This window comes from Antrostomus carolinensis, unplaced genomic scaffold (assembly GCF_000700745.2).
Source record: "Antrostomus carolinensis isolate BGI_N321 unplaced genomic scaffold, ASM70074v2 scaffold14860, whole genome shotgun sequence".
Lineage (NCBI taxonomy): Eukaryota > Metazoa > Chordata > Aves > Caprimulgiformes > Caprimulgidae > Antrostomus > Antrostomus carolinensis.
The window spans coordinates 33,255-45,052 of NW_010288643.1; the positions used below are offsets into that span (position 1 = coordinate 33,255).

General features: G+C 39.8%; 1 protein-coding gene across 2 annotated transcripts in view; it reads left to right on the plus strand.

Moving 5' to 3' along the window:
• Positions 1 to 8,911: 8,911 nt before the first annotated feature.
• LOC104524438 (carbohydrate sulfotransferase 9) overlaps positions 8,912 to 11,798 on the plus strand; it is a 12,036-nt gene continuing 9,149 nt past the window's right edge. Inside the window, exon 1 of one of the 2 annotated variants that reach the window (XM_010167322.2) lies at positions 8,912 to 9,052. The gene's annotated coding sequence lies outside the window, so the exon portion shown is untranslated. The remainder of the gene's footprint in view (positions 9,053 to 11,798) is intronic. The other variant, XM_010167314.2, reaches the window with a different exon arrangement.

Genomic DNA, 11,798 nt, shown 5'->3' on the forward strand with positions numbered 1-11,798 from the left:
ATTTCCCCATGCTTTTAATAAAAACAAAGTAAGATAAAGAAAGAAAAACCCCTTATTTCTTTAATACCAAAGCCATTTACCCTGCTATGTTGTTGGCTTCTGGTTAGGCTCCTTAATAACGTGCACACTCCATCAGTATCAGGTTTTTTTTATTATCAGTAAGCCTTTGTAATTCAGGCCTCCTGGGTGGGAATTGTCTTTCTGTTATACCTGCAGATAAGAACAATCTTCTGATTCTTCTCTGGGTATTGCTGTCTTAAAAAGAGTCATAAGTGATGATTGTTGCCTGTAGGTCATACTTTTGTCACGGCTGTTTTGGTTGGTAGTTTAACTTATAAAGATACATAGGTAAGGTATAACAGATGTGCTTGTGGTTTTAGCTGATGCTGCTCTGCCTAACAGGGTACAGGACAAAGATTATCTGGAAATTAGTCAACCTTAAAAGCTTATTAAATTGTGATTGGCCAAAATAGTCATTAACAATCCATCATGAATCAGAGGATGAATAAGTCACAGACAACAAACAAATTTATTTGGGAGCAACTTCCAGTGAACTGCTGTTGCTTTTCTTCCTTTTTGTTTAAATAGGCAGTAGTTAACATAGTGCTATTCCTGTAGAAAACATAAAATCAGCAACTTTTTCAAGAAAACCACTTGCACTTTTGCATTTTTGGATAGAAACTATAACACTTTTAGGCTTTACAGGAATTGAACACATCAGGCTCATGCTGTAGACTTAGTTCTTAGGGTGTTGCCCTTGTTTTTGGACAGGTACCAGGGATAACGTCTTTAGGCTGTCAGTGTGATCTAGTGGTGTGATCTGATTTTCACCTCCCAAACTAAACACCTAACCCTATTGCAGACTGCAGAGTCTCAGTTTTGAGGTATGAATGAGGGTGTGAAATGAACTAAAAGACAAGCCTAGGCAAAGCTGCTGATGCGGAACTACAGGCAGCTACCCTGACCCCAATCAGACCTAAAGCTTTCGTGAGCTCAGCTTGCTGTTAGTGTCAGCAGGTAAAAAGTCAGGCTCAGAAAGTCCAGCTTACCTCATAACATCCCCTTCCTGCTTGTGACAAAGGTGCAGTCACAGTACTCAGGGTGCTATGCATAGGATAGGCACATTTTCTATTTGCATATTTGTTACAGTTGAACAATTTTTTTCATAATATCATCAGTGAGGTGCCAGAGAGTTAAGAACAGGTATTGGAGAAAGAGTTCCAAATGCATAGTAGTAAGATATTGAATTCCTTTTTCTGCCTTCATGGATCCCTCTCCTTCTGTAATCTCAGGATGAATCCAGCACACACAATTTGATACACATCCCTTTGAATACTTCAGATTTGTACTTTTGTCTGTCCTTAGGTCAACAAAGAGCTCTTGGCATCCAGACAGGCTTGAAGTTAAATGATTGCATACTGCTCAGGAATAGGTAGAAATCAATGTATTTGACATCGGTGTCTGAAGACTTCTGTGAGCTCTGAATCAGACTCTTTTTGAGGTAGAAGTCCACACATTGCATAGTGCATGGATGAAGGAAAATGTTTAAAATCAAAGAAAACGTTAAAAATGAAAGTAGAGGTCACTCAGCCCAAATGTTTGCTTCCATTTTCTCCCGGGGTCTAATATTTCTAAGAAAAAATTTCAAACTCTCTTGCTGAAGAAAGACCACAATGGGTCATGCTGTATGTACCACATTCAAGGATACACCTTCTTTTTATTTGAGCTGAGACATTAAGTAAACAGAAAGCAAACTGGAGCCAGAATTGCACAAAGCTGCATCCAGACAGGAAGCTCCAGAGGCAGAAAATGTAGAGGTACTTTCTCTTCTTTTTTTGCTGTTTCTCTTAGAATATTAGTACGATTTCCCCCCACTCCCCCAGGTGTTTTGCTAGTAAATCAAAGCATTTGTATTCTCTGTTTGTGTTTTAAAAGATACTGAGTTCTGACTTTAGGTTTAGTGATGTCAAAGGCAAATGGCTTTTCAACTGATCTTTTCAGATGCAGAAATAATTTTGCAGTTGTTAATGCTTTGATGTAGTGTGGGGTTTATTTATTTATTTTTATTACATTGCCTTAATTGCAGTGAAAAGAAAATCATAAATATACAAAATTCTAGCTAGATATCTGGTGAATAATTCCTATTACCTGAGAAACATTGTGTGTAATTAATTATCAGTGTAAAGGAGATGCACGAATGAGACAAAATGCTAAATATTTTGTAGACAATAGATTTAAAGTAGTAGCATGAAGAAGAAATGCTGATGTTATTTGTAGACTATTTTAACCGTCATGGGATATTACATTCTGTTTTCTGTATTTTTTTTTTTTTTTTCTGTTTGTTTTGATTAAAAGCCAGGACACAATCCTACTTAACATCTTCAGTTTCTTCTTTGATACCTAAAACTTTTAGCTGCAAAACCCTAGAAAATCCTCGTAAGACACAAGAATTTTTGCCCTTTCAAGCTTCTGAAATTTTTTTTACCTACCAATGTGGTGTCATAAACCTATTTTCATACTAGTGCAAGGACTCTTATTCATGAAAATGTACGGAGAATACAAAAGTGCACACAAGTTTCTTCTTTTACTGTCATTTCATTATTGAGATTATTTCCAGAATATTTGTTCCTTTTGCATTCCTGTGTGTCAAAACCTGAAGCTGCTTTGGTGATCTTTCCTCAATAAAATGTCTAAACTTTTGAGCACTTTTGCCTACAAGAATAATTCCACACTATTTTGGAAATAGTAAACTGCCTTTGTTTTTCAGCTCTTGCAGCATTTGAATGGGGGTTGCCAAGGCCTATTGAGAATACAAATTAATTACTGGCTTCCATTTCTATTTCATACTCTGCTTTAATATTTTTTTAAATTTTAGCCTTTTGAAAAATACTACTAGTTCTAAATTTGAAACAAGGAAAATTGAAATGAAGGATCACCTTGGTTTTTTTCCCCTCAGGCTTCACATATACTAGAACTGCTTCACTATTTAGAAATTCTTGTCAACTCTATTGGCAGATTTTCTGAGTAAGTACGTAAATGTAAATCAGATGTATGTTTTATACATTTAATTGTCACTCTGTTCTGTGAGTGAAGCAAGAGCTAACTCTAAAAATGCCATTTAATTGTGATTACAAGGTATTTCTGCCATCTTCCTTGCTCCTTCATATTGGCATTCTTCCTTATGCTACAGTGAGTGAGCCATGGGTCATCGCTGGGCATATGTATAGTTAGTCACATTTGTACAACCTGTATTATGGTTATACAACATGATAGCACATCCTGTTTCTTAAATAACTGTAAAAAGGCCATTAACAGACATATTTTATTTGTATTACCATATTCAGGCTGAACCAGAATCTGTGGGGAAAAAAAATATCAGTCAACAGTCAATAACTTTAAAAGTTATGAGCTTTCCAGAGGACATCATTGCAGGACTTCATGCAGATATATTTTTTACATTAGTTATCCTAAATCCAGATGCTGTTATTGCTTCTTTTATTTTTGGAGAAGTTGTGGAAAAGCTGCCTTTCATCTTTATTATTATTTAGTTTTAGATACTGTTGCTACTAATTAAAATGGTTTAAATCTCTCATCTTTGCAGTCTTATAAGAATACTGATATTATAAAACAATTCCATAGCGTCACAAAAATCTATCTCACATCTGCAAATATCATTGGCACTTTTTATCCTCAAAGGACCAGGACTTTTCCTTCATGATAGCTATTGCTTCGTGTACTAGAACTTAGACCTTGAGTCTTTTAAGTTTATCAAACATTTTATTACATCTTCCACTTAATTTCACTCCAAGACTTGCTCAAGAGCACAGCTCTTGGCATTTACCTTTGGGGCTCAGTCACTGATATTGCACGGTGGGTTAGGATAAATGAGAGCTTTAGTTTATTTGTTCCTGTGAACAACTTCGTTTTCATCCTCATTAGAGGTGAAATACCTAGCCCTCATGAAAACTTTTCGTCAGCAAAGTCTGAAGAGTTTACTCAGAGAAAACTCATAGGAGAGTCAATTTGTGAAAACAATATTTGTCATATGACTCCTGTAGTGTTTTATATTAGGTGAGCATGAACATCGTGCTGTGTTCTATATTACTCTGAGTTTAATAACTATGTCTCACTGAAACAGATTATCTTGTGTGTTTTAGACAAATGCACCGTTCAATAGAAATTCAGAAGGCCAGGAAGCAATATCAAATGTTTTTTTCCTGGTTGAAATAATTGAAATAATAAATATTGAAATAATAATTGAAATAATAAATGTGAAAAATATAATTTTTCTGCAAGGTTAAAACTGCCTTAAGGATTGGATTTTTTTTTCTGTACAAAATCACCTGAACACATCTAGGTAGGTGAATAGCAGAGGCAGTACAGGTAATGATGAACACTGGTATTTGCTAGCAATGGAGTCATGTGTCCTAGGAACTCATGTAAGGCATTAGTACAACAAACACCTCTCTGAGACTTTCTTTCAGCTGGTCACACGTATGATACAGTTCTGTTGCCAAGAATGTCTATACACTGACAGAATTGGATTTTTGGTGGAAGGCTGGCAAAAGGAATTTAATCTTTTCTGTCCAGTGAGGATACTTTATTAAATTCATATGATCTTGAATTTTGATTAATACAAAGATCAAGTGCAAGAAAAAGTTCTGAGATGAAGCAACCTGGTTCTGCAGCCCTCTAACAAATTATGTCTCCATATTTTCTGCCCACATCTTGCTTCACTCAGTTGAGTGCTCTCATCATAATAAGTGCCCCCTGAGGCAAACGAGCATCATGTCTTATTAGTGGTTTGTGGAGTAGTTCAGCAGAAGGGCAGGCTTCAGCAGATAAGAGTATTTCTCTAGCAGGTTCTATTAGGAATCCCCAGGAAAGAGACAGGCACATTTCTGACATTTGGAAGAGCAGTGCACAACCATCAAATATCAGATACACTAGTCTCTGGAAGACAGCAGTCCCTTCGCCACAACTCTTCACGTTTCTTGTAAGAGCTAAAAGGATGTGCAGTAGGAAACAAAGTGACATCGTGCCAATCTGGGCAGTGGTAAGCTTTGTAATGGCTTCACTGGTTCCAAGTCGCAACAATGTGGCTTTGTATAATTTAACCTGAAAACTTTGCTAAATGTAGCTTTTCTAGAGAAGTAAGATGGGGCTTCTAAATTCTTCAATGGGGTGTACCACAGACTTAAAGGAAAGGAGACTGGAAGAGACCTCAAGACCTCATCCTGTGCATTCTGAAGCTCCGAGACAGAACCAGCTGTACCTCAGAAATGAAAAAAATATTTAATTATCTTTATTGTTAATAAGATTTTCTTAATACTTAACATAAACTTCAGTGTCATAGTTTAAACCCATCACTTCCTCTCTCCTACAGATAAAAACAATTAATCCTTCCTTATCTCTTTATAGGTAACTTAAATAGATGACAATTTTTGATGTGTTCAGTGGCCTTCTCTTCTTTAGAGTGAGCAACTCCAATTCTTTCTGTCTTTTATGTTTCTGTTTTTGTTTTTCCTCCCAGACAACTAACCATTTTCTCCGCTCTTCTCTGGACTCTCTCCAGTTCATCTGCCTTCTCTCTGAACAGTTTTGCTTGAACATGACCCAGTGCCACTGGTTGCTGTAATAAGAGATATTCCTTAATGTGTCGTACAAGCAAAACAGTTCATCTTCCTCATATGCAGTTTGCATTCCTGTACACATATGGTGTAACAGTACTTGTTCATGTGGAGCTTGTGACTGACTGCTGCCCCTCTTGTCCCTTTTCAGCAGAATGGCTGCCTAATTGGTCATTGCCAATCCTACATCTTTACAAACTATTACTTCTAAACACAAGTGCATTGCAATGTGTTTTCTCCTACAGATAAGTTCAAGGATTGTTCCTTTATCCAAGTCATTAATGACTTGGGCCATTACCTGGCCCAGAACAAACCCAGACAGAATCTCAATGATTATTATTTTTTTTTTTTTTAGTTTGATGGCAAATGATTAAAAATTTATCTTGAAGTCTGTGGGGTTTTTTGTGTTTGTTTGGTGTTGTGTTTTGTTGTTTGTTTGTTTTGGTGTACCCCCTTCCCCCCCAGGTAGTTTTGTACTTACTTCCTGAAGTAGTTTCACTTATTTACTTTGGAAAGGTTATGAGTTAATGTCAATAGTATTATTAAAATTAAAATGTTTTACATGACCTGCTGCTTCTCTATTTATGAGACTTGTTGCCCTGTTACAGAAATTTTATTGCTTTATATTTTTGGCATGTTTAGCTTTTTAAACTATCTCTAACCTTTTATGTAAAATTTCTTTTTTCAGTTGTTCTAGTATTTTTCCAGAATAGGTCTCTTCCTCGTTTCTTGACTTTTTAAAGATGAACACTGTGTTCACCTCTTCACACATTTCTGACACATCTAAGAGTTTCCAGAAGAAGCTAGCAGCTCTGAGCTTGCTTCCCTCTTTTCTCAAGGTATCTTCATGTGTGCTTCCTCAGGCCCAGCTGTCACTATGGATAGGACTCATTTCATCTAACTTTAGCTACCTATAAAAAAACATCTATATCTGTGCAGGGGTGTAGGTTCCTCTCACAGTCAAGGGAGACTTAGTGCAGCCAATGACCAATAGAGAGCTCTTCTGGAGACATGCTGTAGAGGCTTACTTGAGGATGAGGTGAACTGCAGTATTTCCAAATTATTCTCAGACCTGTTCTTTTCCTATTTTAGATGGATTCTTTCTTACTGAGTTTACTTATTAGTCATGTAATTACAGATCACCCTTTTATGAAGAGTGATGGAAAATGTACTTCAGCCTTCTGCAAGGGAGCTGTCACTAAGTTTTTCTGTTCCTTACAGATTTCTTTTCTTGCTACCCCTTATGCCCATTGCTTTTTGCAGTTAAATTTGTTCTTTACTCTTGCTGACTTTGTTTCAGCATCTTGTGCTATTCTTTCATGCTTGTCCTTAGGAGTTTGACCTGGTTTCCACTTTCTGTACATTTCCTTCTTGTGTTTCAGGTCATTGAAGAATGTATTGCTTAGCCAAGTTGATCTCTGACCATGCTTCCTATCCTCCTACTGCGTGGGATTGTTTGTGTTTGTGCCCTAAACATCATTTCTTTAAGGAACTGCCAAGTCTACTGAATTCCTTCTGCTTTAGACATGTTTCCCATGAGAACTTACCTTCCAATATCCAGGGCTGGTTGGAGTCCTCTTGAATAGAGTCCATTGGGTTTGAATTGATCTTTCCTCTTGTTCCTCATCTAAAAATAATATACATTATCACGTCACAGTTGCTCTCAACCAAAATACCTTTACCCTCATATTCCCAACCATCCTCCTTCCTGGTTGCTTAGCAGGCAGCCTCTTGGCAAGCTGCTGTTGAAGCACTTGGCAGGCTCTGACAGCTGCTGTAGACCATACAGAGGGAGGGGTTAAATGCTGCTCATTATACCCAGAGGCAGACACAGCACATTGCTTTGTACTGTGTAACTGGAGATGCTCACCTAAACATTCACAGGGAAACACTTTTAGCATCTTTTAGCTGGGCATTTAATGAAAATAAAGACAAACACTATGTATATTGAGTGTCTCAGATGATCTCCTGGGAAAGCATCTGTCTGGATGCAGAAATACTTTGCCCAGCCTTGAAGCCCAGGTAAGGAGAAGACAAAAACCTCTCCCCTAATTCCCTTGCAGATCTAGGCAAAAAATTATAATAACGTGTCTCTTTGGACTGATCTTTCATTGAATCTTTATTTTCTATTTACCATCACTCAGAGGAATGGGAAATCTCCACTGAGGTTGTCTGATTGCTGAGTAAAATTGAATTGTTAGTAGCTTTTCATGTAACTGTGATTTTCATACTGTAGTCAAATCTCCACAAAGACAGATTTCTTTGTCACAGAGACGTGGTGGTTTGGTGTTTTGTTTTTGTTTTTGTTGGGGTTTTTTCTTTCATTTATATATTTGGAAACTGCCATTGAATCTCTCAAGAAATAAACTGAGACATTATTTAGCTTTTGAAATCACACCATGATGAAGTGAATCTACAGAGGATTTTTTTGGCAGACTACTTTTTATTGCTGTAGCTCTCCACAGTTAAGGACAGGGGAGTTTAACATACAGCTAAAAGTTGATGCTACAAGGATTCTAGTGCTGAACATTGAGGCTTTCATTGACTTTCTGGCTTTGCTGAGGGTAATACGCATCTTGACTCTTCCCATTTCAACACAGTTTGCAGCTGCATAGGATTTTGACAAATTTCAACTGGTTAAGCAGAAATTTTCCATGCTAGATATGTGCCTTGGGATAATTTTTTAAAGCCTTTGAGCAAAAATAGTTTATAGCTTTTCATACAGGGTGTTTGGGAAACTGTGCTCTTTTTTTTTCTCATCTTAAATGGTTCCAGTGACCTTTCCTCTAAGAAGGTCAGGTACTTTGCAGGCTTTGGAAAAAGCATTTGAAAAATGAGGTTAAGGGGATTCCTCTTGTATATTCTCAGTGAAACCTCTGCTGGACTGAGGTAGCACAGGGGAGTAAACCACCCATTTTAAATAACAAGGCAAGCACAAGCAAGATTTTTTTGGGGTGGAAAGCATTGGGTATCACTGGCAAAATAGATTCAAAGAATGAAATCGGCAAGAAGAAACTGTGCCTTGATGAGTAGTGTGAAAATTGATGTGGGAGGGAAAGGAAAATGTGTCAGTATAGTTTGGAGATACTAAAATAGCTAGAGGAGCTGAAGTGCAGAGCCTGGGACTAGCAGAGTACAGAGCTGAGAGTGAGATGCAGTGGGGCTGCGTGGGAGGCTTGGAAGAAGAAGGAGAGACAGATCTGATGAGCTGGGCTCGGAAGCGTGGTTGGTGTGGGGAGCTGTGAGGCTGGCTGAGGAGACAAAGGGAGGAGTCTGGCAGTGGGAGCCAGCAAAGAACTGGCTTGTGCATAGGGAAGATTGAACAGCAGAACTGAGGTGAGATCTGATGGGCATTTGGGAAGCTGGAAAACAGGATTTGCTGGGCAAGCTGACTGGGAACGATTCGAGGATGGCTTTTGGAGGTGAGGTGAGGATCTGCTGGAGTCTGGGTTAAAATTTTGCCTGAGGAGTGGAAGCAGGGATTGGTGAAGAAGGGGTCACACCTAGGGCAGGGGCTGAGGGAAGAGCACCGATGCCGATGCAAATGTATGTCCAGGAGGAGTCCAGGAGGAGGGGAGCTCAGTGTTGGAGAGCTGCTGTGGAGTGGGGTGCAAGGAGGTGGAACTGGGGGTGGTGGGAGTGGAAGACTTTGGGCAGGCTGTGCTGATGGTGGGAGCAGGGGAAGCAGGGTCAAGCTGTGCTAGGGACCATTCTCCTCCAGTGCCAGGAATGGCATCCTGCGTGGCTGAGTCTCACCAATGTGTTGCTGTCAGCAGATAAGGCTGATGAGCTTGGGTCTCGGCATCATTGGTACTGGGTTTGTTCAGAAGATAGCAACCTGCTGCTGCTATCAGGTATTCCATTAGAGGAATATCGTAAGATTGGTAAGGGGAGCTAAATGGTTCACCACTGACAGAGATTTTTGTGCTTGTTGTTATGATGCCACATAAATATATTTTTTGGTAGTTTTTCAACACTTGGTTTTTAAAGGAAAAAAAAAAAATCCATACAACTTGACACACTCAGTTCACAGGATGCATGTGCTCTTGAGACGCTCTAGGCCTGGTCAGTAGGATCTCCACTATCTACAGCAGATGAGAGAAGGTGTGCAGTCAATCAGGCAAGAGGTCTTAGGATGAGAGTTTGGGTTCTTTGTCTGACACAATAATCCCACATGGTGTGGGGCACCCACCTTTTTAGACTCTCATTGCTTGCCTGTTCTCCATTTCCTGGGTACTTGAGCAAGCTCTGGAAACCAGATTTGCAGATCTTTTGAGCATTCGTATCTGTAACTGAATCAGCAAGACTATTTTGAACTTGGAGTGTACTGTAATGTTAAATACTCTGAAATGTCAGCTCTTCAGTTTCAAAACTGTGCTGGCAAAAACCAGCAGAGAATTTCATCTTATGCTTTCTATGATCTGGCTCATGCACCACTTTAATTCTACTATTTCCCAAATTCTTAATATTTGATACTGTATGTGCCATAGTATGATGTAAAAACGTGTTTCATAAAAACAGACTTTAAACATAATGTTTTTGCTGAAGCTTGTCCTACAATACAGAGGAGACCAGCAAGAAAAGGAAAAATAGGCCTAGATTCAACCAGGAAGAGAGAAGAATGCATGCACACAGTTTGTCAGTAAGGGTTGGGTTGTTTCAGGCAGAGGTTATTTCTGTAAAAAACCAAAACACAAGTGTAAGGATTTGTATATGATTCCTGTACAGGAGTCCTTGGAGGAGTATAAAAAAGAAAGAGTTGAGGGGAATGAGAGTAGAGGTATGATTTTGGACAAAACACTGTTAGATCCTGAAAATGAGGGTGAAAATCCAGACTAGAATGATAGAATAAGCTGGAGGAGATTGGAGCAAAAGGAAAATAATTTAAGCAGAGACATTTTGTATGCACTGGTGTGTAAAAAGAGAAAGAGATACCATGGCTGTCATCGGTTATGGCAGGGAGGTGTAGCAGAGGGCATACATGAAGGGCATAAGGAGGTGAACAGCAGCCAGGAGGTTGCCCGGGGGCTGTGTGCTGAGCAACCAGGACTGTTCCAGACAGTTCTGGCCACGATATTTGGTGTGCAATGGCAGGAATGAATGAATCAAGTTTACACAGGGAGGTGAAAAGCAGGAGGGGACAGATGATCAAGAGATGAGAAAAGGTTGGTAGACCAGAATGACAAGGACAACATTGTTGTTACCAGCAGCAACTGAAAATAGAAATATGAGAGGGAACTGTAAGACACATGAAAAGTCAGAGACTTAGTTAGCAATATAATGAGAAAAGCCGAGGGATTTTGTGTGGCCTCATCTCCCATGAAATAAGCCTGGGAGGTAGCCATTCACTGCTACCGTGGTAGCCATGCATCTTGTTCTAAGCTTTTCTTCCACACTCCCTTTTCTCCCTTTCTTCCTCCTTTCCAAGTTTCTTAGGCTCATCTAGATTCCCTAAAAGAAGGTGGTGAAGGTTGCTCTCCTATGGTTTTGCAGTGGTTTAAGTGGGAGTTGGTATTTGTGTGGGACTTTGAATTAAGTGTTTAGATAAGAAGGCCCCGCAGCCCATTACAAGGTAACCAAGCAGAGGGGGTGGACTTTATTCTCGTGTTATCAGTCAGGTCCTAAAAGCACTAACAGGGCACGGACTGCCCCTGCACAGCCCTCTGGGGCTTCCCACACCCTGCCCACAACCCAGGACCCCATGCCAGCCCCCTAGGGCCATCAGTCCATGCCCCAGAGGTGCCACAGCAGGGCTGGTCTCCAGCTCCCCACAGCCCAGTCAGGCTGGGTGCAGCCACGAGCTGATGTCACTTTGGCTCTGCCTGATGATCTGGTCTCTTGGTTGAACCTGGCCACCATCTCCAGGTCTTCACCTTTTAGAGGCTGTAGTGGTTTAACCACAGTGGGACCATGTGTCCTGCACTCACTCCCCCCACTCAGTGAGATGGGATGGGAGTCTTAACAAAGGGGGCACGGGAGTAGGAATGAAGGACAGGGACTCACTCACCAGTTATGGTCACAGGCAAAACAGACTCAACCTGGGGAAGAAAAATAAATTTAATTCATTGCTATTCATCTGAGTAGCACAGAGAGACATAACAACCACATCTTACAACACCTTCCCCCACCCCTCCCTTCTTCCCAGACTCAAATCACTTTGCTCCCCAT